This window comes from Antechinus flavipes, chromosome 6 (genome assembly GCF_016432865.1).
Source record: "Antechinus flavipes isolate AdamAnt ecotype Samford, QLD, Australia chromosome 6, AdamAnt_v2, whole genome shotgun sequence".
In the NCBI taxonomy this organism is placed as follows: domain Eukaryota; kingdom Metazoa; phylum Chordata; class Mammalia; order Dasyuromorphia; family Dasyuridae; genus Antechinus; species Antechinus flavipes.
Genome location: NC_067403.1, coordinates 228,835,791 through 228,861,350, shown reverse-complemented (window position 1 = coordinate 228,861,350; position 25,560 = coordinate 228,835,791). Strand labels below are relative to the sequence as shown.

The following is a 25,560-nucleotide window of genomic DNA, read 5'->3' as shown; positions in this document are numbered from 1 at the left end:
GAGTAAAAGAAACTCATTGAGAACAGGGAGAGTTTGTATTTTATCTCTTTTCTCTGGCTCCTAACATTCTGTGCTGATTAGACAGGTAATAGATGTATGTTGAAATATAGTGGGGTAGGAATGAGTTTGAAATGAAGGGAAGTATTGGGGGAGGGGGGAAGGGAGAGAAGTAGAGCCCTGTGTCACTGCTTTAGACTCCTGTCTATATAAGAGCTATAATCCCCGAGTGTTAGGTAAAAGAGCCAGGAATTTTGTATGTACCTTCCATACTTCCAGTATTAGGCCATCACAGAAGAAATGGACCTGGAAGGAAACTGTATATGGTATCAGTGATGAGAAAATCAAAGAACTATGGAAAGAAGAGCTACTTCAGGTGAATTAGGCATCTCAAGTGTAAATCACTTTATCAGCAATGACTGTATTTACTACCATGTACCTTAACGTGGAATCCAAATTTAATAGACTTGATCTATTATTATAAATGTGTTTTCCTCAATGGTCTTGTGGTGATGAGAGCCATCTACACCCAGAGAGAGGATTATGGGGACTGAGTGTGGATCACAAGATAGTATTTTCACTCTTTTTGTTCTCGTTTGCTTGCATTTTGTTTCCTTTCTCATTTTTTTTCTTTTTGATCTGATCTTTCTTGTGCAGCAAGATAATTGCCAAATTATATATAAAAGAACTGAACATGTTCACCATATATTGGATTACTTTCCATCTTGGGAGGGGTGGGACAGGAGAAAAAAAAATTTGGAACACAAGATTTTGCAAGGGTAAATGTTGAAAACTATCTATGTATATGTTTTGAAAATAAAAAGCTTTCTTTTTTAAAAAAATGTGTTTTTCTGAAGGTAGACAGACAAATTGGCAGTTAAGGACAGGAAAAGACAGGCAGAATGCCCATCTATGGCAGAGAAACGAAGGATCCTTTATCTGGCAAGGTCACCTTTTACCTAGGACTTTTAAAGCATCAACAGACCTTCCTCAAGGATGGGTCCCCTTAGCTTTCCAAAACATTTAAGAATAATACTTGTCTAATATCCCAAACTCTTCCAGTTGGCTTCTAAACAGTCATTACTCCTTTCTAAATGTGATCTAGTCCATTCAGCAAATCCGATCAAGTGTAGAGAAGGGGGGAGTGAAAAACCTACTAACCGAAAGGAGCAATGGCAATCTGCCTGAGATCCGGAAACAACCAAACAGTCAAACAAACAAAATGGAAAGGATTCTATTTTTTAAAAATAAAAGTCTTCAGAGCAAGACCTCATTTCTCTTTCGCCCTCTCCCACCCCTCACTTGTGCCTCTGACATAGCCCTTGATTGAGAAGACTCAGGAAAAAAAAGAAAGTCCTTCTAAGCTCTTGAGTTGGCAGATCGGATTAGGGTCCAGCTTTCTCCAAAGCAGCCCCAGCCAGGAAAGCACTCCACTCAGGGCGGAATAGAGCAGTTGGCTGTCTGGGCTGGTGGCTGTCTCTCCCCAGGACAATGAGGTGTTTATATGTCAGAGGGTTAGGAGCAGGTTGTTAAGGTAGAAAACCCCCGTAAATAGAGCTGTTAATTCAGTTGTTGGCATGAGCTCCTGTTATCTACTGAATACCTCCCAGAGGGTATAAGCCCTACCTTTTCGTTTGAGTTGGCAGCCCAGGTATTTTTTTGCACCTGTTGCTCTGCTCCGATAACAACGCAGTTAAGCATTGATTTGTTGGAAAATAAACAGAAAAAGCAAAGAAAGGCATCTGCCCGAACAGCCTGAGCGGGTTTGACTGAATGGCTGTGCCAATTTGTTTTTCTTATAAAACCAGAAGGGAAAAAACTCTCTACACACATACAACAGACACACGCAATTGTGTTTTCAGTCTGAATGTTCCTCTGGCACCCGGTAAGGCGTCGATGGTACCCAAGGACCCTTTCCTAAAGGACAATCTAAACAGGCGTCTGTTCAGAACAGGCCCAGTGAGAAGTGTTGAGTTCTGCCTGGTGACAACTGACCAACACCACATTCGAGGGCTGAATATGTTTTGCTTTTTTGCTTGTCATAAAGACAATGATCAAAAACACACATTGACCAGGACAGCCAAGAAGCCTATCTTTTGCCCCAGCCAATGGTGCTTACTTCCTAGCAAGAGCTCAGGAAATCAACATGGTCTTAGGGAATGTAAGGGGCACATCCCTGAGTGATTGTTTTATACCTCTATCTATCTATCTACCTATCATCTATTTATCCTTTTTTCCATCTATCTATCTATCTATCTATCTATCTATGAGAGGCCCTGGTTAATTGTTTTATTTCTTTCTCTATATATATATAAATAGATAGATATAGATATATATGAGAAGTCATCTCTGAGAAGCCCTGGGTAATTGTTTTATACCAATATCTATCTATCCATCTATCCATCTATCTATCTATCTATCTATCTATCTATCTATCTATCTATCTATCTATTAGAGGCCATCTCTGAGATGCTCCAGGTGATTGTTTTATGATTATATCTATCTATCTATATCTATAGGTGAAAGGCCATCTCTGAGATGCTCCAGGTGATCATTCTTTCTCCCAATCCACATGGCTCCCTAGTGAATTTCTAGATCACTGGCCAGATTTAAGCCCCCTCCCCTCTTCCCTGGGCCATCACTTCCCCAGCCCAAAGGGAAGGATACCTACCTCTAAGGCTGGTCATACAGGTTCATTCACATCCTGCCAAGCCATCTGAGATCTTAGGCGCAAAAGGAGGGAAAGACAAGGCGTGATTTTTGCCTTAATCCAAGGCCCAACTTCGTCATCCACATGCCCTCATTTTTCATTAGTTTGTCAACATCATGTGACGGCAGGAGCCCTGGCCCCAAGGGTCAGTCACAAAGAACTGGAGAAACCACTCAAACTTAAGCCATGACAGCACTAATTAAGACTAAGCGTCATCATGGGCCCTCAACACCTCCCTGGCTATCACAGGAAACTTCTTGATGATTTTCTTTCAAATTAGGGAAGGAGAAGACTCAGGAAGTTCTCTGGGCTCCCCCCTGTTCTCCCTGCTTCTTCCTCGACCCGGGCCCTCACAGCCTCTGGGCCGGGGACTAGACTGGAAGCCTTTGCAGCGGGCCAAGAAAACCGCAGCCTTGCCCATCCAGGAGCATTAAGGACAGGATGTTCTGACAAGGGAGGGACATGGCTGGCTGAGCATTCCCAAGCATTCTTGTTTTGAGAAGGACAGGGAGGGTAGCTCATCGGAACCAAACCGGGCAGCCAGAGAAGTCAACAGATTTAACAACACCCTCAGCTGACTGAAAAATAAATAAGAGCTGCCATGTTGGTATGTGCAGTGGGGTGGAGGGAAGAGACGGGTGGGGAGGTCGGGGAGGGAGGGGTTGGGATCTGTCACCCTGTCACCCTTACAAGCAAAGTGACTTTTCATGGAAGAAGGTCTTTGCTTACTAGAGGGCCCTGGATGCCTCTGGGCCAGCTGGGCACAAGCCCGCGGGTCTGGAAAGCAGCCCTTGATTTTCTACCTTACAAGTCAGACAAGGATGGAGCAGGAACTGACAGCGGATTCTAGAAACTAAGGCTTAGAACCTCATGGGAATACACTCAGTCCATTTTGCATGGCCAACAAAAGACTATAACCCCATGGCAAGGTCATTAAAAGTGTTTTTAACACTTCAGGTTTGATTTATGATCCCTCCAAGGGGGGGAAAAAAGATCCAAGAACTCCACTTCTAAGAAAAAAGACACAGTGGCAAAAATGACAAAGTGGTATAGTGACTGGCACATAGTAGGTGCTTAATAAATACTTATTGATTGACTCTGGTTAATGGAAAGAGTGCTAGACTTGAGTTCACATCCCAACTTTGGCGTCTACTATCTGTAACCATAGACAAGATCCTCATTCCCTCTGATCCTTAGTTTTCAGATCTACAAAATGGGTAAAATAAGCCCATCCAAAGACAAGAGAAAGGGAAGGAAGGCAACAAGCATTTATTAAGTTTCTTAAATATTATCAAAGGGAGAATCTCTCTCTGAGCCTTAGTTTCCAGATATAGAATAGGGATAATCAATCAAGGACAAGAACCTTAATCTCCCTAAGACTCAGTTTTGAGATTCATAAAATGGAGATAACCAAAACTTTTTTTTTTCCCTTGATGAGGCAATTGGAGTTAAGTGACTTGCCCAGGGTGACACAGCTCCTAAGTGTTGTGTGTCTGGTGTCTGAGTCAGGTCCTCCTGACTCCAGGGTTGGTGTTCTATTCACTTCACTATCTAGTTATCCTGGAGATAACTAGTCTTAAAGCACAGTAAGTGCCTATTTTGTGCCAGGTATTGTGCTGAGATACACAGAGAAAGTGCCTGCCTTCAATGGGTTTACAATGAACTGGGGGACCCGACATATGTTGAGAGACTGTGTTTTGGGGACAGAACACTACCCCTCATGGGGTAATGAGAGAACGTTCATAAAATACTTTGCAAACTTCAAAGCAGTAGAAGCAATCCCCCTCAGTATCATCCCTTCTCTGGACATTACCAAAAATGGCTATTTTATCTGTCCTTTTCCTTTTTGAAGCCCTTCTTGTACATCCCAGTATTTCTGAAGAGTTTCCTGAACGTCCAACCTAAAAACTGGACTGCCGGTCCCCCAAGAATTTTACATTCGGTGAGTCCAGGAGGCACCCCCAAATAACGACCCGAGAAGAAGGGAGACAAAATCTCCCTTTCCCAGAAGCTCTCCTTCAGAGCTCAGGCAAACCCATCCATCCAAACCCCAGGCAGACTTCCTGTTTAAAAGCCAAGGATTGACTCAGTGAACTAGCCAGGCGGGCCTAAATGACACCTCAGCCTTATTAACGATAATAACGAGAACAACAAAGTGAATAACAAAACTGTTTTCAAAAAATCTTCAAGAGAAAATGGAAGGGAAATTAGGGCTGTATTTGAAGAGCGCCTCATGTCTGAGCCCTAATGCACTGCTTTTATGACAGGCCTGTTTATTCAAACATCCCACAAATTAGAGAAAAAGGATAGAGTCATCCTCCAAGAGCAAATAATTCCATTATTAAGACCATTAAAATCTAGAAAGGCTTTTCCCCCTCCTTATTCATATCACAACCATCTTTGGACCATTCTTTTAAATGGATATATTATAATAACAGCAATTATTCTAAAACTCGGTTCTTGGGGCTTCTGAGGCTACCCAGAAAAGATGCAGATTATACGCCAGGGTTCTTTCATGAACCATAATTCACTCCTCAGCAAACAAAACAAATCATCTCATTATATGGAAAGACGGGCCGGCACGGGAGAATGGAGCGTTGGATTTAAGAGTCAGGAAGCCCTAAACTCAACTCCCTTCTCGGAAAATTAGTAGCTTGGGCTAGTGACCCGGGGTCAGCTAAGTGGCAAAGTGACCACAGCTCCGGGTCTGAACTGAGGAAGACCCGAATTCAAATGTGACCTCAGACAATTAGCATCCGTGTGATCCTGGACAATTCACTTACCCTGTTTGCCTCAGTTTACTCATCTGTAAAATGAGCTGAAGAAGGAAATGGCAAACTGTTCCAATGTCTTTGCCAAGACAATTCCAAATGAAGAGTCAGACAGCGCTGAATGACTGGATAACTGGTGACCCCAAATAAGTCATTGACCTTGTCCATTTTATTAGATCATGGGATCACATTGTTAAAATGGGAAGAAACTTTGGTCCAGGCTCCTTGATTTACAGAGAAAGAAACCAAGGTCCAGAGATATTAAATGACTTGTCCAATTCCAGAGGCAGGAAGTGACAGAAACGGTCAGCTAATCTCTCATTCTTAAATGTCTTCATCTACAGTGAAAAATAATTTTTTTTTACTAAAACTTCTTATTTTCAAAACATATGCACGGATAATTTTTCAACATTAACTTTTGCAAAACCTTTTGTCCCGATTTCCCCCAATTTTCCTGATGGCAAGTAATCCAATATATGTTATCTTTGAGCATAGTCATTCCTAAAACACTCCGATAAACAAAAATTACTTTGTTAACTTCCAAATGAAGAAATTACAATAATCGCCAGGGGATAGGTCCTCGGGTCCTCGTCATCTGCCCCAGTACCAAGGACAGAATGCTTCAGAATTTCCATGCATTTGGCTTTCAAATCCCTTTCAAAGCCATGGCACTTTAGTCCCTGAAGGATCCTGTCCTCTAGGAAGACATTAAATGACCTAAAACCAGGTAGCTGGGGAAAAACTACTTCCTGAGAGCTATCTTGCTAGATGTGTTATGATTCCTTGTGGCCAGAAGAATCCCAGAATCCTAAAGAGAGATAACCTTTAAAAAAAAAATTTGTTTCACCAACATATTTAGTAATGGGTGAGCCATTTAACTTAATGAATAATGCCCTAGATCTAAAGAACTTCAAGGTCAGTAGATCTTCTTTTAAAGATCAGGAAACTGACTTTTATTTTTTTTGGCTAGGTAATTGGTATTAAGTGACTTGCCCAGAGTCACACAGCTAGAAAGTGTTAAGTGTCTGAGATCAGATTAGAACTCAGTTCCTCCTGACTCAAAAAAAAAAAAAAAAAAAAAGCCCACTTCCATATTTTCACATTTATATCTCACTTAAGGATCTGAGGGTGAATTTGAATTTAGTTCCTGCTGACTCCAGGGCCCTCCACTGTCTCTCAGATTCTTTTAAGTGATTTAGAATCATAGTTCCAGAGTTAGAAAAGCCTATAGAGATGGCCAGGCCCAGAGAATCTAAAGTCATCTAGACAATTAAACCCCAGACATGGGATTTGAATCTCATTTCCTAGCCTACATTCTCTCCTCTGTGTCTAACAGCCTTCATCCCCTGAGCCTTCCATATAACAGATACAAAAAAGATCTCTACACTGCTCACCTCACGAGGTTATTGTGAGAAATGCCCTTGGTAAACCTTAACACCAATGGAAATGTATGTTTTATTGCATTGTGGGACACCAAGGTCTCCTGGGTTCTACCGCAGTCTCCCCAACCACTCCCAAGCTCCCTTCCCCCAAGGCAGGAGAGGGAAGGCTGGGCTCTCTGGGTTCCCTGGGCCACTACATGTCTGCAGACACGGGAGCATTTTCTGTAAGGTTTTAGGGGAGAAGCCAGGGTTTTCCTCTGGGCTATACTTTTCCCATACCCCTCCCCAGACACGACCGAGCAGAAAGCCAGTTAGTTTCCAGAAGTAGGAAGTCAACTCCCCTAACCTCTCCCCCAAGAAGTCTCACCCCCAGGCATTCTCAGCCCAAAGCTTTGACATCATCCGAATTTCCCAGCTTGATGGGACATATGTTGATACTTGTTCCAAGATGCCAATAATTTTTTATTCCAAGGACCTAGGATTTCACTGCCCCCACTTTGACAAGCACTACCGGCATACAGCAAAAAACGCTTGGACTTGAAACCCTAAAGTGAATCCTATTGGAAGGAAAATGGCCTTTTAGTGTCTGTGGGGCAGAAGGAAGGGAAATAAGTCTGTCTATGGCGTTGACCAGCTAAGTAAGCACTTTTGTAAATGCTATTTCATCATGGGAGAGAGCACTTTCAAGTGTTTCTGATGAAAAGACCAAAGCTGAGTAGGAACTTTTAAAGGCAAACACAAGAATCAAGAGAAACCTAGAAAGGTAAATTTATTTAAGCAATTTGAAGAGGCTTATATGATGATCTAGTGCTGACATTCTCGTAGGCAGAAAAGCAGTGTGAGCCCTTTCAGAATTTTAATGTGTTAAAAGGGTATCGAGGAAGTGACAGAAGAAAAACAAGAACTGGGATTGTGCTGATTCAGTTCAGTTCTGAAGGTTTTAAGAGAAGAAAGAAGGGAAGGTAAAAAGAATGAATGAGAGTACAAAGGAAGGAGATGGAATCTCCTGATTTGGGTTCCTGAAGAACATATAAATATGGGAAAAGAGATGGGGGGACCAAGCATCTCTTAACTGAAATGTATAAAAACTCTCGCTCTCTCTGTCTCTGTCTCTCTCTTTCTCTTTCCTCTTCTTTCCTCTCTCTTTCTTCTCTATGTCTGTTTCTGTATCTCTGTCTCACTGTCTCTGTCTTTTGTCTTTTCCCTCTCTGTCTCTCTGTCTTTCTCTCTCTTTTCTCTTTGTCTCTGTCTCTCTCCCTTAATCTAACTTTGTCTCTTTCTCTTTCTTTGTTTCCCTTCTTCTCTTTCTCAGTATCTCTCGGTCTCCAGCTTTCTTTGTTGCTTTCTTCTCTCTCTCTCTCTGTCTCTCTGTCTCTCTCTCTCTGTCTCTCTCTCTCTCTCTCTCTTTTCTCTGTGTGTGTGTGTCTATTTAGGTCTCTCTCTTTGTGTCTGTCTCTCTCACACACACATTTTAAGGTAGAAACATATCAAACAACAAGGAGACAAATTGGGAATAGGGAATAGAGAAGAAGGAGGATATAGGGAAGGAAAAGTCATAAAGAAAAGAAAGTTTTTGACCTTGGAGCAGAAGATACTAAAAGAGAAAAAAAGAAAAAGGCTGGAATCTAAGTGGAGTACCTGTCAGTTGGGGAATGGTTTTACAAATTGTGGCTTAAGAACTTAACAGAATTATTAACACACAGTAGGGAATGATAAAAAGGACAGTTCTGGAGAAATCTGGATTAGTTTGAATACCAAATAAACTAAGCAGAAAAAAGAAGAAGATACATATACATATCACCACCTTAGACTTAGTCTACTTGGTGGATTCATTTTACTTGACTATGCTTATTTGTTACAAGGTCATGGTGTTCTTTCATTCTCTTGAATTTTAATTCAGCATAAGGCAAACAGGATAGGAAGAATTGCCAAAAAAAGAGAGAGAGAGAACTATTATAACTTTTTAAAAAAACACACAGAAGGAAGTTCAGAAGGAAAATACAGACAATCTATGTTATGAAAGTAACATGTGGAACTTATTATATTTATAATTATATCCTTTTTTAGAAAGTCTTATGAAATGGAGATTCACAATCGTGTGATCCTTTTTTTTAGATTCTGCTATATATGTGGAAATATTCAGCTATATGTTAAGTTCAGAATTTTAAAAACCAAGATCATCTCCATTCAATAAATCAATAAGCATTTATTTAGTGCCTACTATGTACCGGCCATTACACTAGGTGAGGAGGATAAAAAGATAATAATGCATCATCAGAGATACTAACTTACTTTTATATAGTGTTTTACTAGATGCCAGCACTCTCTTAAGCGCTTTAAAATTATTATTTTATTTGATCCTCATAATAATCACGGGAGGTAGGAGGAGGTATTATTAACTCCATTTTACAGATGAGGAAATTAAGGCAAACAGAGGTTGTGTTTTGCCCAGGTTTACATAGTTACTAAGTTTCTGAAGTTGAATTTGAACTCAGGTCTTGTATCCTACCCAAAGGGCGATCAGCTGATCCTAGATAGGGGCTACAATTGTGAATTCACTAGTATAATTAGGACCTTCTGGTCCTATATATAATATATATAACAGCTGGTGGAGATTGAAACTCTTTTCAATGCAGCACCATGAACCATAATAAAAATTATCTACTTCTAAGATGCTATTTTAAGGTTTTGTGAATCAATTTCTTTAAAATCACTTGTCAAAGTATGTCATTATTATTCTCACCCTTTTACAGATGAGTAAAGTGAGCAAATCAAAGGGATTTGCTCAAAAGCCATAAGCATAATGACAGAAGCTGAGATTGGGACCCAGGTCATTTGGATTCAAGTGTACCCAGAACTTAATCAGGGGATGTCACTTAGTAAAAGTCCCAGGGAGGGAGCCAAGAGCCGGAAATATAAACGTGAAGTCCTCAAGGTGAACAGCTTTCTCTAATCAGGGAGTCAAAAGGCAGATAACAGCCCTCAAAAAGATTGGGTTGGGATAAAATGGACATAACAATAGAGGGAAGGCATTAGCCCTAAGGGGATTTGAGGGTGGAGGGAATTCCAGCTTTGGAGGACCTGTGAAAAGCCAATGAAAATGACTCGAGTCAGACAGAGGGTCATATAGGAGACAGAGCACCTGGGAGGCAATAAGGTATATGAAGGGGTCAGGGTCAAAGCCAAGCAGAAGATACTAGATTGTAAAAGATACTAGATTGTACTATCAGATAGCAATAGAGAGCCATTGAAGGTAGTTGAGGTTCTGAGATAGGGATGATCCGGGAAGAGTATAAGCCGACAGATTTTACTTAGGAAGATCTTTTTAACAGCTCAGTGGAAATTGGAATTGACTAGGGAAAGACATGAAGCTGGGGGCCATTTAAGTAGCCATTTAAAAAAAATAAACCATGTTGCATGTTTTTACAAAGAACAGAAAACTTTCAGAATTTAACCTGATTAAATATTTAGTTCAGTCCTGAGCATTTGCTATTTAATATGATATAAAGTAATAGCCAAAAAATTAAATGAGTTGTAATCTACAAAATTTGGCTAAATTGTGTTCATCTGGCTAATAATAATAATAATACTCTTCTTGTACCTATATTCTGATTTGCAAAACCAACCAACAGTCTATTGCAATAATTGCATGCAAAAAGAATAAGTACATAATAAATATTTGTTTATGTGACTTCAATTCTAATGAATATCAAAAGACATTAAGCCAGAATTGCCAGTTATCCAAACATATTGACAGTGATCATCAACGGTAAAGGAAGTCTCCCAGACTAATAATAATAATAACAGTAACAACATTCCCATTTTACAGATGAGGAAACTGAGGCTGGGGGGAAAAGGTTAAGTTTCTTGCCAAAAATCACACAGGATTCATAAAGTTTTGACTCCAAGTCCAGTACTCCACCCGCTTTGTTACTTAGGTCACACAGGTCCATTCCCAGGGACTAGTTATAATCATCGTCCTCTATACTGGGTTCTATTAACTAAGACCACTTTTTTGTAAACTTTATGCTCCATAGAAACTCCAGAGTACCCCACAACAGAATAAATTCTAGCTTCTCTTACAGTCAACAACAAATAGCTCAGAAGGGAGAAGAGAAAAACAGAGAGATGGCCTACTTTCAGTATCCAATATAATGGTTTCTCCAAATAGCATGAGCAGCACCCCAAATCCCAAGGCAGCTCCTTGAGTCGCCCCCAGAGAAAATGGGATCGGGAAATCTCAGAATCTTCGATCTTCTGGGCTCCCACAACTCCTCTCCTCCTTTTCCCAAGGGCCAAGGGAAGGATAGACTGGTCTATTAGGTGAGTCCTCCACAAAGCTTCACACCATTATGGTAATAACATGGAGTTGTGACTCACTCTCACTGGGTGTGGACAAACTTATTCCAGCCACACAAAGAAAATGGAGCTCAAGGCAAAGGGAAGACCCCTTGTAATGCAATTCGACTAATGCAATTCAACAAAAGTCTATTAAGCATCCATTGTTGATAAAATAGAATGAAGACTTTGGGTTTCTCAGTTTGGTCTACAAGTATTTTTAATTAATGATTAATTATCAATTATTTTTTTCTTTTTCAAAGAAAGGTAAAGGTGGATCTCTGCCCTCGAGAACCATTCTAATGGCGGAGACAACAGGCAAACAACAACATATATTCAAGATATAAACTTCACCCTACAATTTATGGTGACAGCTTCTCTGTGGAATTATTCCAAGAGCAATTCACTTGACAGGGTACAGAATGAACCCATATATTCACACCCCGGGCCTCTAAGTCACCTTCTTAAGTAGTCTTTAAAACTCAACTCTAGGACTGGTTCCCCAAAAAATGTCTTTCCTGATCCCCCACATTGTCAGTACATCCGCTTCGGAAATTATATCGTGTTTATTAGATTCCACCAATCAGCAGGCACATAATAAGCTTTCAATAAATGTTTGTTGAATTACATTCTAAATAGTGTACATCCTGGAGGCAGGAAGGCATGATGAATAATAGAGAACTGGGCTGGAAGCCAAGAACCTGGGTTCAAATTCCATTTCGGATACCACTGGCTGGGTGACCACTTAATTTCAGGGAGCTTTCTGAGACTCTAAATTATTGACTAGTTGCTGTAGTGGGTTCCAAACCTCCTGATTAAAAGACAGAGCCAAACTTGGCCAAAGACTGAGTTCTGTCCTTGTTTTCCCAGCCCCAACGCTGACTTGCTCAAAATAAATGCTATCTAAATGCTTAGTGGTTAATTGAATCAATGTTGTGATCCAAAAGAACTAGAGAGAGAATCTAAGTGGACCAGAGTAACCTGCAATCAAGCCATAATCATTTATTCAGGCTTAACATATGTCCTATACAGTATTAAGGGGAAGGAACAAGCATTTATTAGGCTACTATGTTTCGGCATAGTGCTAAGAGGGAGGGAAATAAATAAACATTTATTAGGCACCTACTATGTGCCCAGTATAGTACTAAAAGGAAGGGAAAGTAAGCATGTATTAAGCACCACTAATATGCCCAGCATATTAAGAGGCGTGGAAAGAAACAAACATTTATTAAGCACCTACTATGCATCAGGCACAGTGCTAAGAGAAAGGGAAAGAAAGAAACATAAGCACCTACTATGTGCCCAAAGGGAGGGAAATCAGTAAGCATGTATTAAGCCCCCACTATGTGCGAGACACAGTGCTAAGGTTATAAGAGGGATACAAAGCAAAGCAAAAACACAAACACCTGTTCTCTTGCCTCGAGGTACTCATATTCTCTTGAGGGAGATAACATGTAAGTAATTATGTACGTACAAGATATATAGTATCTGCCATACAAGATATATACAGTATCTAAATCTCTTCTGCGAGGAACCATTCCCAGCCTCTGCAGCACTTCCCCTCTGACTCCATCTCCAATCTATTCTGAGTTTATCTTGCTGTTCAGTGCTTTCAGGGATAGCTGACCCTTTCTATCTCCTTTGGAGATTTTCTTAGCAAAGATCCTGGAGACCCAGCACATTTCTTTTTCCCTGTGGCTCTTTCTATGGATGAAGAAGTGGATGTGGCAGTGGTCAGCGATTTGTCCAGAGTCAGACAGCTAGTATCTGAGGTTGGATTGGAATTCAGGTTTCCCTGACTCCAGGCTTAGCTCTCTATCCACTGCACCACCTAGCTGCCATGTGTGTGTGTGTGTGTGTGTGTGTGTGTGTGTGTATGTCTATGTATACATTTATATATACATACATTATATATAAATATATTTATATATACATACATTTATATGTGTGTACATATATACATATATGCTCACAATATACACATGCATGTGTATTGCACGCACACAACATGCATACACGCAAAGCATGCACACATGTGCACACGTGTATACGTGTACATATGTGTACATATATTGTGCAGGTTTTTGTATTATCTAATGTATTATATACACACATATATAAGTACAAACTTTCATATACATATATAAACATGTATGCACATATATGCCCCAAACACATATACATACACACATATACACATAAATACACATGTCTGCATATATACACACGTGAAAAATTTATATGCATACAGTAGTGCACATACGTACATATGTACATGCATGTGTGTACATATATTTACATACACATATACACACATAAATTTACACATTATATATGTACGCATTTATATAAAACACACTATATATACACATACATACACATATACACACACATATAATATACGCATATATATTTTGTTATATGTTATCTGTCATTAAACTGTGAGCTCCTCAAGAGCAGGTACAATGTTTTTGCCTTTCTTTATATCCCTAGCAATTACCCTGGTGCTTTGCATATAGTAGGGGCTTAATAAAGGCTAATTGACTACAAATAGAAGACAATAGCAAAACTAAGAATTTTGTGAAGAAAGCCCCAGGGTGGCCACAGAAGAATTCTTGCCATTCACAAGGTAAGCTCGAAAGATTGGAAGAACCCACGTTTTCTCCTAGTATCCATGCAAGGTCGGAAGTGCCAGGAAGGGGTCCCCGCTCGGAGGGGACTCTACTGTGTAGGGACAAGTAGGATGGAAAGGAAAGGATGGGATCCTGTCTGCAGGGTGCCCCCACCCCCACAAAAGCACTGGAATTGTGGGATGCAGTATTTGTCTTCACCGGGAGCATTATTGTTTGGGCGACATTTTAGCCAAGAACCAACAGAGCAAGGTATTGATGTGGTGAAGGACCATGAGGCTTTGGGTGAAGCAGCTGGGTATGGTTAGCCTGAAGATGAGCAGATTTATGGGAGACAGAAGAGCTCTATATTAGTATATAAAAATATATTTAAAAAGCTGTTAAAGGGAAGAGAGAGTCGACTTCTGTTTAGCCCCAGACGGCAGAAATAGAAACAGGAGGAAGTTGGAGAAAAGCAAATTTAATTTAGTCTTGATGTCAGGGGAAATGGAAAACTTCCTACCAATCAGAAGGTTGCCAAAGCAGAATGGGTTCTCTCAGAAGGTCATGTATTACACTGGCATTCTCTCTGTCTCTCGTCTCCTTTGTGTTTTTGAATCTCTTTTTCTCTCTGTATTTTTCTGTGTGTCTATCTTTCTGTCTCTTTTTCCATTCTCTGTCTGTCTTTGGCTCTCTCTATCTTGATCCTTATTTTCCGCTCATTCTCTCTGTCTCTCTCATCTCTTTTCGTCTGTCTCTTTCCATCTCTCTCTATGTCTTGCTCTCCTTTTCATGGCTTTCATTCTCTGTCTCTGCCTTTTTTTTTTTTTTTAACATGGCTCTCCTTCTGTCTCTTTATATGGCTCTCATTCTGTCACTGTCTGTCTGCTTGTCTCTCTGTCTCTCTGTCTCTGTCTCTCTCTCTCTCTGACTCTCTCTCTCTCTCTCTCTCTCTCTCTCTCTCTCTCTCTCTCTCTCTCTCTCTCTCTCTCTCACACACACACACACACACACACACACACACACACACACACACACTCTCACACATTTCTGCAGCTTGTCCAGAGAAGGAAGTTTTTACTGAAGCTTCAGTTGGACTGCATAGGGGCTAAGAGCCCTTCCAACTAAGAATCCACCAGTTCTTTGATTATGGAGACAGGGCACAACTACTCCCAAGATTCAAACAGAATCTCAAAGCTATCTCCAGAATCTTTTTAGTTCTAGATTTGCATGAAGACTATACATTAGGACAACCTTAAGACAGAGTTTCCTATTCTGTCTCCAAGGTGTTTGCAATTGTCCCTCCTTCAAAAACTGTGGATAGCCATTCCAAATCCATTGTTTAGTTGATCAACAAGCCTTTATTAAGCACTTATTAGACCTTATTTGGGCAGCCAAGTGGCCCAGTGCATAAAACCCTGGGTCTGGAGTCAGAAAGACATTTTCCTGATTTCAAATTTGATCTTAGACACTTCCTAACTGTGTGACTCTGGACGAATACTTCACTCTGCCTCAATTTCCTGATTTGAAAAATGAACTGATAAGAAAATGGCAAATTATTTTGTTATCTCTGCCAAGAAAACCCCAAATAAGGTCATAAATATAACTAAAATAACTAAAATTGCTTTGTTAGGACAATCAAATATAACATTGGACCTGAAATCAGGGATACCAGAGTTCAAATTTAGCCTCAGATGCTGATAGCACCTTCCTCCCAAGGTTGATATTGATGGTCACATGAAATATTATTTTTTCTTTTTTTTATTAAAGCTTTTTATTTTCAAAACATATGCATGGTAATTTTCAACCTTCACCCTTGCAAAACCTCGTGTTCCAATTTTTTTCTCTCCCTTCCCCACACCCCTCCCCTAGGTGGCAAGTAATCCAATATATGTTAAACATATGCAATTCTTCTATACATATTTCCACAATTGTCAGGCAGCACAAGAAAAATCAGATCAAAAAAGAAAAAAAAATGAAATGCAAACCAACAACAAAAAGAGTGAAAATACTGTATTGTGATTCACACTCAGTCCCCACAACCCTTTTTCTGAGTGCAGATGGGCTCTCTCCATCACAAGACCATCGGAACTGACCTGAAATATTATTTGTAGAGCATTATGTCAACCCTAAAATGCTACATAAATACTAGCTATGCTATTAGCTGTCCAGTCGTGTCTAATTCTTTGTGACCCCATTTAGAGTTTTCTTGGCAAAGATACTGGAGTAGTTTGTCATTTATTTCTCCAGCTCATTTTACAGATGGGAAAACTGAGGCACATAGGTTAAAGTGACTTCCCTAGGGTCACAGAGGTAGGATATGTCTAAGGTTAAATTTGAATTCAGATCTCCCTGACTCCAAACATGGTTCTCTATCCATCATGGCTATACCACCTAGCTTCTGGTTTCACCGTGTGATCCTGGGCAATTCATTGCATTCCTCTGAGTCCCCTCAGTTTTCCTCTTATACAAAATGGGGATAATAATAGCATCAAATTCACAATGTTATGATGAGGATTGAATGAAATAATGTATATAATACCTGAAATAATATACACAAGGGGCTGTACAAACTTTAATGCATTATATAAATTTGGTGTATTGTGGTGTATGTGAGAAGCACTAAATTCTGGTTTGTAAAAGGCTCAAATAAAATGGTTCCTGCCCTCAGGGGTCTATGAGCTGAGCCAGCAAGCCCAGCTCTATCTATACAAGACACCTGCAAAGTAAAGAACACAGAGACAGAGGCTTGGCAGCTGAGGAGATCAGAACAGGATCTGGAGGTAAGCATACTGACCCGGGACGGATGGGAACAGGTGGAGGGGAGAGCACCCAGGTGGAAAATGAAGAGAAACTGGTCGTGATTGATGGGTGGGCACAGGAAGGATTGGACTATTTGTTCTCTCTTGAGACCCACTGCCCTTCCTGGGAAATCTTTCCTGGGCACCCCCTTCCCATTTAGTTAATGGCCTCAGCTGGGCCATCAATGGACAGGAAAGTCAAGAAATGCTACTTATATCGCTCCAAAACTTCCAGGCCATAAGTCACTGGCTTTGATTTACTGCCAACGAGATGAAATGCGTAGTTGCCACAAGGGAGAGGAAAGACAGAGGCTTATCTTGCAACCTATGAAGTCTTCTACCTTGAATTCAAATACTAAAGAAAATCCTTGGGGAGGAAAATGGGAATCTAGGTTCTGGAACACAAATAAATAAACAAACAAACAGGAAAATACTGTGTGAGTCTAGGCAGCCAACGCAAGAGCCGGAGCCCCTATAAAACCACCACCAACAAAAATAGAATTGTGGTTAGGTGCTAGTGAAATCCATTTTCAAAGGAGCTATTTTACAGGCCGACTCATTTAAAAGGAGGCCAATTAAAAAGCTGGGGGCCTCTTTAAATGGGCCACCCCATATGTTCCTGATGACAGGGTCGCCCTGTGCCAGTGGGCATCTGAGGGATCCAGAATGGCTGGCAAGAAGGCTGGCTTGCACACCCTATAATGCACACCCCCTCTCCTGTCCACTGGGCCTTCCTCTACTTTCTTTGGGAACCTGTATTTGCTAAGGTCGTCTAACGAGATGGCGTCAACTTTATGAAGATCTGGGCAAGTACCATGTTTGGCCCCATGTAGCCAAAGGCTCCGTGATTGAGCAGAGAGTACAAAGGGAAGGAAAATGAAAATTTAGGTATGAATTTAATGGTGAAGCATTAATTAAGCTCTTAGTGTATTCCAGCTAAGGCCCAGGCTACAAAACCACAATAATAAGAAATTGTAATTCTGGACAAACTTTTTAACAGTTGAGGCTGTTTTTCAATTTTTTAACTCACTGACAAGTCTTATGGTACAAAAACTGGGGGAGACTGATTATAAAAGAAATGACAAAATATCCCAAAAGCCTCCTCCCTAAGGCCAGGAAATCATACATTTACTCCGGTCCTCTCTTTCATTTCGTCCTCAGACAAGCCTATGTAGAGCAGGTTTTGGTTGGTAAAAGGAGTGAGAAGGAGGGTTGGAAGGGTACACAGGAGGCCCCTGATCTACCTGAACAAAAATTCCCTTCTCCAATATACCTGGTCTAGGAGTCATCTAGCCTTTATTTTGCTCCTCCGATGAGAGGTCAAACAGTCCACTCTGGGACTGCAGGTTAAATTTGTTTAATTTCTGATATCAAATCTAAATGAGCTCTTCTGAATTTGTGCTTATTTCTCCCATGTCTGCTCATATCTTTGCCTAGATTCTCACATCTAAGATCCTGGTTATAGGACTAAATCAATATCTCTCGACTAGGAAGCCAAACAGCTTTTGTTTGGGTTATTTATTTAGTCATTTATTTATATATTTTAGAGTTTCACTACTGGCTTTAAAAAAAAAATTGTTAATATGTTTTGCTTTTATGTCACATCTGGTTTTTTTGTTTGTTTGTTTTGTTTTTTATGTATCCCTTCCCCCTACTCAGTAAGTCATTCTTGTAAGCAAAGAATTTCAAAAAGAAAAAAATCAGCAGGACTAATAAACATCTCACAATGTAAGAGAGTGCACTTAAGTACGCATTTTTCTGACATCATACTTTTTTCTCAATATACCCCTTCCCATTTCCCTCCAGTCCATCCCTACTCCCCACCCCCGGGAGCCCTCAATGATAACAAAGAAAAATAATCCAGTCGCTGGATCTGACAACTTCTGTAACAGTCCACACCCATAGGCTCCTACACTGGGGGTAGGGTAGGGGAAAGGGTCATCTCTTGGACCAATATTGGTTCTCATTGCTATACAGAACAACACTCTTAAATTCATCCACCTCTCCTTGCTCCCAATTAAACACCAATGAAAAAAAGGCAGTAAAGTAAGTAGTCTCATAGCAACTGTGTTTTGGAGACAATCTCCCAGCCTACAACTGATCTCAAATGAAATCTGAAAGGTCAACGACTGACATGCACCACAACCTGTGACCCCTTACCCCAGCACAATCATGGAGTCAGAGTGCTGCACGGGGACCACAGGGATCACAAACACCAGCCCACAGCTCTAGCAGAAGCATCTCTTGGCTCAGGGGTGAAGCTTATCAAGATATGGAAGAATGGAAGGTTCAGTGAAGCTTCAGAGGGCTTAGTGGGTAGGACATCGGTCTTGGAATCAAGGAATCAAGAAAACTCGCCATCGGAATCCTGCCACTGACAAAAATTAGCTTTGTGATGCTGGGTCTCTCAAGCTCTCTTAACCTCAGTCTGTGAAATGGGCATAAAATAGCACCTTCCTCCCAGGATCCAATGGGATAATAACACATAGTGCTTTGTAAACCTTAAAGAGCTCTATAAACATGATTTATTCATTATAATTTATATCATTCATTATTATTGATTCATTTATCATTTATCCATTCTTACTTATCCAAAACACAAAACCATAGAACTTTAATGCATATTATACTATATGGTGCTTTACTTAATGAGAGAGCTGTTTTCCTCCCCCTACTCCATGCCATCCCACCATTCATCTCCTGGATGCCTTGGGATCCCACAATCAGAGATCTAGGTCTGTAAAAAATCTTAAGAGTCCTTATTTTACAGAGGCTTAGAAAAAGCAGAAGATTTGACTTCACAGCCTCTGACTCCTTCCCGGATGGAATACTTTCCTCTACCACTCCCCGCAACATGAGAAGTATTTTATATTTGCATCAACAATGTTTTTCCCCCTAAGCCAAGAGGGAAAATTAAACCACACAATCCCACGATGTTAGAGCCGGAAGAGAAGAGAAGTTTGCAATAAACTGCCTTATAGCCAAAGATTCCACAGAAAGATTCTAGTTAGAAGGGCAGGAGAGAGAATCCAAGTCCCAGCAGAGACCGTATGTGACCCTTAAAATCGTGGCCGATCCATATTCTTTCAGGAGGCTCTCAGCCTTCATCCCAAAGGAGTTTTTGAAAAATCACACATTTTTGGAGTGATTTAACCAAATGCTGCTGTCTAAGGGCAAAGGGGTAAATTAAATGACCTCTTCCAATTTTTTCTATTCTTCATTCTACAACTGGGAACTAAATTAAATCCTGTAGACAGGGATTGTTTTTCTAGAGAAAACAAAGGGAAGGAGTGGACAGGTCACTATACATAGGATCCAGAGAGTTTACCTGTGCCCTTTGATCCAAAGCCTTACAATTCTGACCTGACCCAGTCCTCCTTCCAATTTGCCACTGGTTACTTACAATCTGCTGTGTGACCTTATGCAAATAACTCGACCTTCTGGGCCCCGGCTTTTTCATTTATAAAACTTGGCGGTTGGACTAAGGTCCCCTCCAGCTCTATCATCCCTTAATCCCATGACCTTGGGGGATTACTTTAATCTCCCCATATCTTTATTTTGTTCTCTATGGGGCACAGTATAAATTCCCGTCCCAGCCCCTCCACTGGCTTTCAAGGTGGTTTTGAAGATGGATTAGATAAAGTCTGGAAATTAATGGGAGCTCCTTGCAATGTACTATAAATACAAGATTGAGCGATTACAATTGCTTCAGCCAAATGGCAAGTCAAGGTAATTTACAGAACACCCTGTCCCACAAAGATATTCACAGTTCTTTCCTTTACCCTCCAGAATCACTGAATCTCAGAAGGAACCTTAGAGGCCATCTCATCCAACCGATCTCTCTGCCCTTCTTAACGAATGGTCATCAGAGACCTTTGTCCAAAGACCTCCGGTCAAGGGGAGCTCACTCCCTCCACACGAAGGCTATTCCATCTCACCTTTTAGATTCTTTTTCCTTATGCGATTAGGTTTTGGGATTTTTTTTTTCTTTATTTCCCCCTATATTTAATTTAATTAATATTACCTCATAACAGCTGTTTGCTCCTCTGTGCAGTACAGTGGGGAACCTGGGAGTTAACCTCTGGCTCAAGTTCACAAATTAAAAGAATCCCAATGGGGTTTGGGGACCATTGTTATTTCTCCATTAGCCCAGTAGTCCTATGGATGCCATTCTAGTCCAACTCATCTTTGAACCCCCACCTCACCTGCTCAGTTGTTAATCTATCAATAAACATTTATTAAGTGCCTACTGTGTGCTAGCCAAGGTGTTCTCCTACCTGCGATTACATTATATTTACTGCTCTGTGGACAAATTGTAGCCTTTACCACCCCAATAGAATACAAGTTTCTTGAGGACAGAAATTTTCTTTTCTTTTAACGTCTTGACCAGCACCATGTTTTCTATACAGCAGCTGCTTAATAAATAAATATTTCTTGGATTGAATACAATTGAATTGTCTGGCCGCAAAGAGATTTTTATAACCTTTCCTAAAGATATTTTCCAGAATCTTGAAGCCCTTTGTAAGCAGGAAAATTCTTTTAAATAGCTAACCTAAAGTTTTTCTGCTGAAAATTAAATCCTATCCTCAGTAGCCCTTGCTTTCCCAACCATTTCATCTTTCACCTGCTGCAATAGAAGTAGAATACAACCCCTCAAGGGCCCCACAATACTCTTTCACGGGCTTAAAGGCTACATACAACTCCCTTCTCTCCACCACACACAAACACTTACTCCTTTCTCTCCTCCATCTTAAAGAGGTCCAGTTTCTGTATTCCATTTTTTCTTCAATAAGTTCTAATGCATCTCCTCTCCAAAGCTCTCTCGCCCATTGTGGGCTCATAGCTTTAAAGCCAGAAAAGATCTAATGGATAGCTTGTCCGGCTCCCTCATTTTACAGATGAGAAAACTGAGACCCAGGGACATTAAGTCATTTATCAAAATCTTCCAAGTCGTAAGTAGACAAACTAGAATTCAGATTCAAGTCCTATGACTTCAAATTTGGGGCATTTTTTTCATTGCACCAGCACTGCTCAGAGTGTGAACGCAGGGAGAGCAGAGAATTATGTTTGCACTGAACTCATACTGCATCGTCTTAAAACACACAGATCCAAAAAAAGCACCATTGTAGCAATCGATCACTTTGTAAATCATAAATTAAAAAGCTTAATAAATGTTTGTGGATTTATTAACCAAAGCACCAGAGGTTTAAAGCTTTTGGAGACCCTGCCTGGAGCGTTCTTACTCCCTATGTGTGGCCAGCTCTAACCTTCCGGTATCCTGTGGTGAAACTTGACCATATATTACCCAGACCTGGCATCTAGAACCAAGAAGCTGGGTGCATTGAGACGGCTTCAGGAGCTACTGAGTCACTTTTTCTCACCTGTCACACTGTCCCTTCTTTAAGTAAACAAAATGCTAGCCAGACAAACCTCCTGCAATATGTTAGGATTCTTTGCTCTCACCAACTCCCCTTTCACCCTGACCCAATAGCCCAATAGAGAGGTTTCTTTTGCTGATTTTCTTTCCCCATTCGACCTATTTCTTCTGACTGTCCAATCCCATCTCCAGTGTACAATAAAAAAAGGCAGTTGGGATTATTACATTGCTCTACCTCCTCCTTTCTCTCCCCCCTCCCCTCCTTTCTCCTACCATTTATTTTCTTCCATCAAGCCACTGATTACTGCCTCCTCACAGAAAGTTCCGGAGTCAGGAAAATTACAAACAGGAGATATCTCTAGGGTATAGGACCATGGACTAAGAGCAGAGCAGCTGATTAGAAAGCCAGGAGCTAGCTCTCCCTGTCTGTTTATTTCCTAACCTAGGGAGATGGCTGTATCAGAAGGTCAAGGACAGAAACTTTGGGACCTCACAGGGACTCCCATGAGGGCCCAGGAACAGGGTCAGCAAACACACCCACATACACTCACTAGCCATACCCACTCTTGGGATTCAAGCGGGGACTCTTAACCTATTCTATGTCCTAGGATCCTTGGTAATCCAATATACAGTCTATAAACTCCTTTTCAGAAAAAAAAATAAGGTTTTAAATGAATAAAAGAAAACACAAAGGAAACTAATCATATTGAGCTAAAGTTTAAAAAAAGAAAAATCATGAGCTCCAACTTAAGAACTCCTGTTCTGGTAAGAAATCACATTTAGGGAGAAATAGGGAGTCAGCCAACCAAAGGTAAACTGGGTTTCATTTTCTGTCCCAACCGACATCAGGGAGAGGGAGTCAGTGACTAAAGATCTCAGTTTCTCAGCTGTCTGGCTCCAGGCAGGCTATCCCGGCCACAACATATGAGCTTTTCTTCTCACTCAGGTACTAACAATTCGACTTCCAGAGAGAGAGAGAGAGAGAGAGAGAGAGAGAGAGAGAGAGAGAGAGAGAGAGAGAGAGAGAGAGAGAGAAAGAAACAAAAAACCCCAACTCAACTTACCTCATTTAACTAAGGATTCTGGTGGGAAATCCAATAGTAGGGTCTAGTGAGGAAGCTGGGCAGAGGGAAACAGACTAGCTCCTAGAGGTGATGGCCAACCTTAGTGGGGTGTTAGGTTCTAGCACTTCCCAGCTCTCATAAGAGTGAAGATGAATGCATAGGACATTAATTTTAAATCATTTTGTAGGATGTTAAGCAATAGGCCACCAACCGGGAATTCCCTAAGTCACTTCCCCCTTGCCTGATTGGCTGCGAGGGCCTTAATACAGTAAAATAAAAGATTGCAAACATGGGCTCATTTGCATGAGCAGCTCACACTTTAGAATTCAACCAAAACAGGTCTGACCGGGTTATGACTGTCTCGGGAAAAAAGAAGTAGCCTGTTAATGGGTGAAGAATTGATCTGGTAGTTACTGTTCTTTCCAGCCTGGAGGCTCACTGGAAGGGTCAGAAACCCAGAGCCTCGGTGGGAAGGGACCCCAGCGAGTCAACTGGCCCAACCTAGACCTCCTCAGGAATCCCCTACAACATCCCCGCCAAGGGATTTTTTTTTTCTCTTGAATTCGTGGGAGGAAGGGAATTCTAGGACGATAGACTGAGAGAGGACTTTAGGGTCAACTAGTTCAACCCACTCATGTCTTCAGATGAGGAAACTAAGGCACAAATAAGACCGCACAGTCATTAAGTTTCTGAAGGAGGACCAGAGCTATCATATTTAGAGCAAGTGTTCTTAATTGTTTTGATTTTATACAACTAAAAACTTGATTCTGAGAAGGCTTCACCAGTTTGCCAAAAAGAGCAATGACATAACAACAACAAAAATCAAGAAGCTCTGATTTGGAACTAAATGGGACCCCCCAAAATTGAATCTAATAAAAATACTTCACTTGATACATGAGATAATATGGGAGAATAGGCAAGTGACTTATTCAAGATCACTCAACCTGTATACGGCTGTGGGTTTTTGTATTGCCAAGTCCAACATCCTAACCTGCTCCATTTAGGGATAGCCCGTCCCATTTTCTATCTATTAGAAAGTTTCCCTTTCCACTCATCTCTGAGCAGCTTGTCCCCTGGTCCTAGGTCAGCTCTCTGGACCCAACAAGAATAAATGGTATTCCTCTGTGACCTCGTCCTTTCCCTCAATGTCCCAGTTCTTTCTTTTTGCAGTTGAACACCTTGTTTAGTTCCTTGACTCAATCCTAGTTTGGTGTAATCACACATACACACACACACACACACACACATATATATATATATACACACACACACACATATATTATATGGATATATAATTATTTTATAAAGGCTTCTATTTACCAGTTAGGGGTCATCTTAATTGACCCTTCCAGTCACCCTATTCTTGATATGCTATCGTTTATAAATATCTTCTTCTAATGAGGCTGCCAGAACTGGATAATATATTTCAGAGGTTATCAAACTCAGGTAGAGAACAGAGTAGATACCATCTCCCTTGAACTGTATACTACACCTCTCAATGGCAAAATTAATATCATTTGGCTATTAAGTCATACTACTCGCATATAAGAAGAGAGTTTGCAGTCTACTAAGACCCTCAGATCTTTTTTCTCCCTATGAACTATTGTCTCAGATGATTTAGGCTAGATGCAAAGGAAAAATTCCCAAAGAGCTGACTTCCCCTGTCTTTCACCTCTGAAAAACTTGACATTTTGTTTTATGATAAGAAAAATAGCAACAGTCACAGCAACTAGAATTTCCCCTTTCTCTCAAAAAAAAAAAGTGCATGTGTGTGTATATGTTTGTGTATTATGGGGGAATAAGGGGAATACTCTATAAAGCTGACTATTTTAAATATACAATTTAAAAATAAAGGATATTTGAGGAGAGAGAGATGCTATCTGCATCCAAGAAAAGAACTGATAAATAGAAGTCTTTATAGAATAATGATATATACATGCACACATTCTGTCTATATATGTATATATAAATACATGTGTGATACTTTTATACATATACTATATACATTTATACATGTATACATACATATACATATGCATACATTCATAAATGTATGTATGTGTGTGTATATATGTATGTACATGTGTATATGTATGTGTGTATATGTGTGTGTATGTGTGTGTGTACATATATATGCCTATTTGTGTCTAAAGGTAGCCATCTCTAGGGGAAGGGAAATAAAAAAGAAAAATAAAAGAAATTTCCATGATGAGTTTGTTATATAGTTGGTGGGAATAGCAAGTTGGACATGGAACATTTGCAGTTTCATCAGCAATCATCTTTTTAAATATATTGTATTATGGGAATGCCTATTTTGTTCCCTGAATTGAATTTTTTTTAATTAAGAAAAAAAATTAATTCTTTTTTTTTTTTTTTGCTGAAGCAATTGGAGTTAAGTGACTTGCCCAGGGTCACACAGCTAGGAAGCGTTAAGTGTCTGAGATCACATTTGATCCTCCTGACTTCAAGAAAAAAATCAATTCTGGAAAGAATAATTCTTAATAAGATATT

At 40.4% G+C, this 25,560-nt stretch overlaps 1 protein-coding gene across 4 annotated transcripts in view; it reads right to left on the bottom strand.

Moving 5' to 3' along the window:
* The window catches only part of EHF (ETS homologous factor), a 70,639-nt gene extending 47,411 nt beyond the window's left edge, over positions 1-23,228 (bottom strand). For 3 of the 4 annotated variants that reach the window (XM_051967652.1, XM_051967653.1, XM_051967654.1), the window contains exon 1: positions 23,050-23,228. The gene's annotated coding sequence lies outside the window, so the exon portion shown is untranslated. The remainder of the gene's footprint in view (positions 1-23,049) is intronic. The other variant, XM_051967655.1, reaches the window with a different exon arrangement.
* Positions 23,229-25,560: the final 2,332 nt, after the last annotated feature.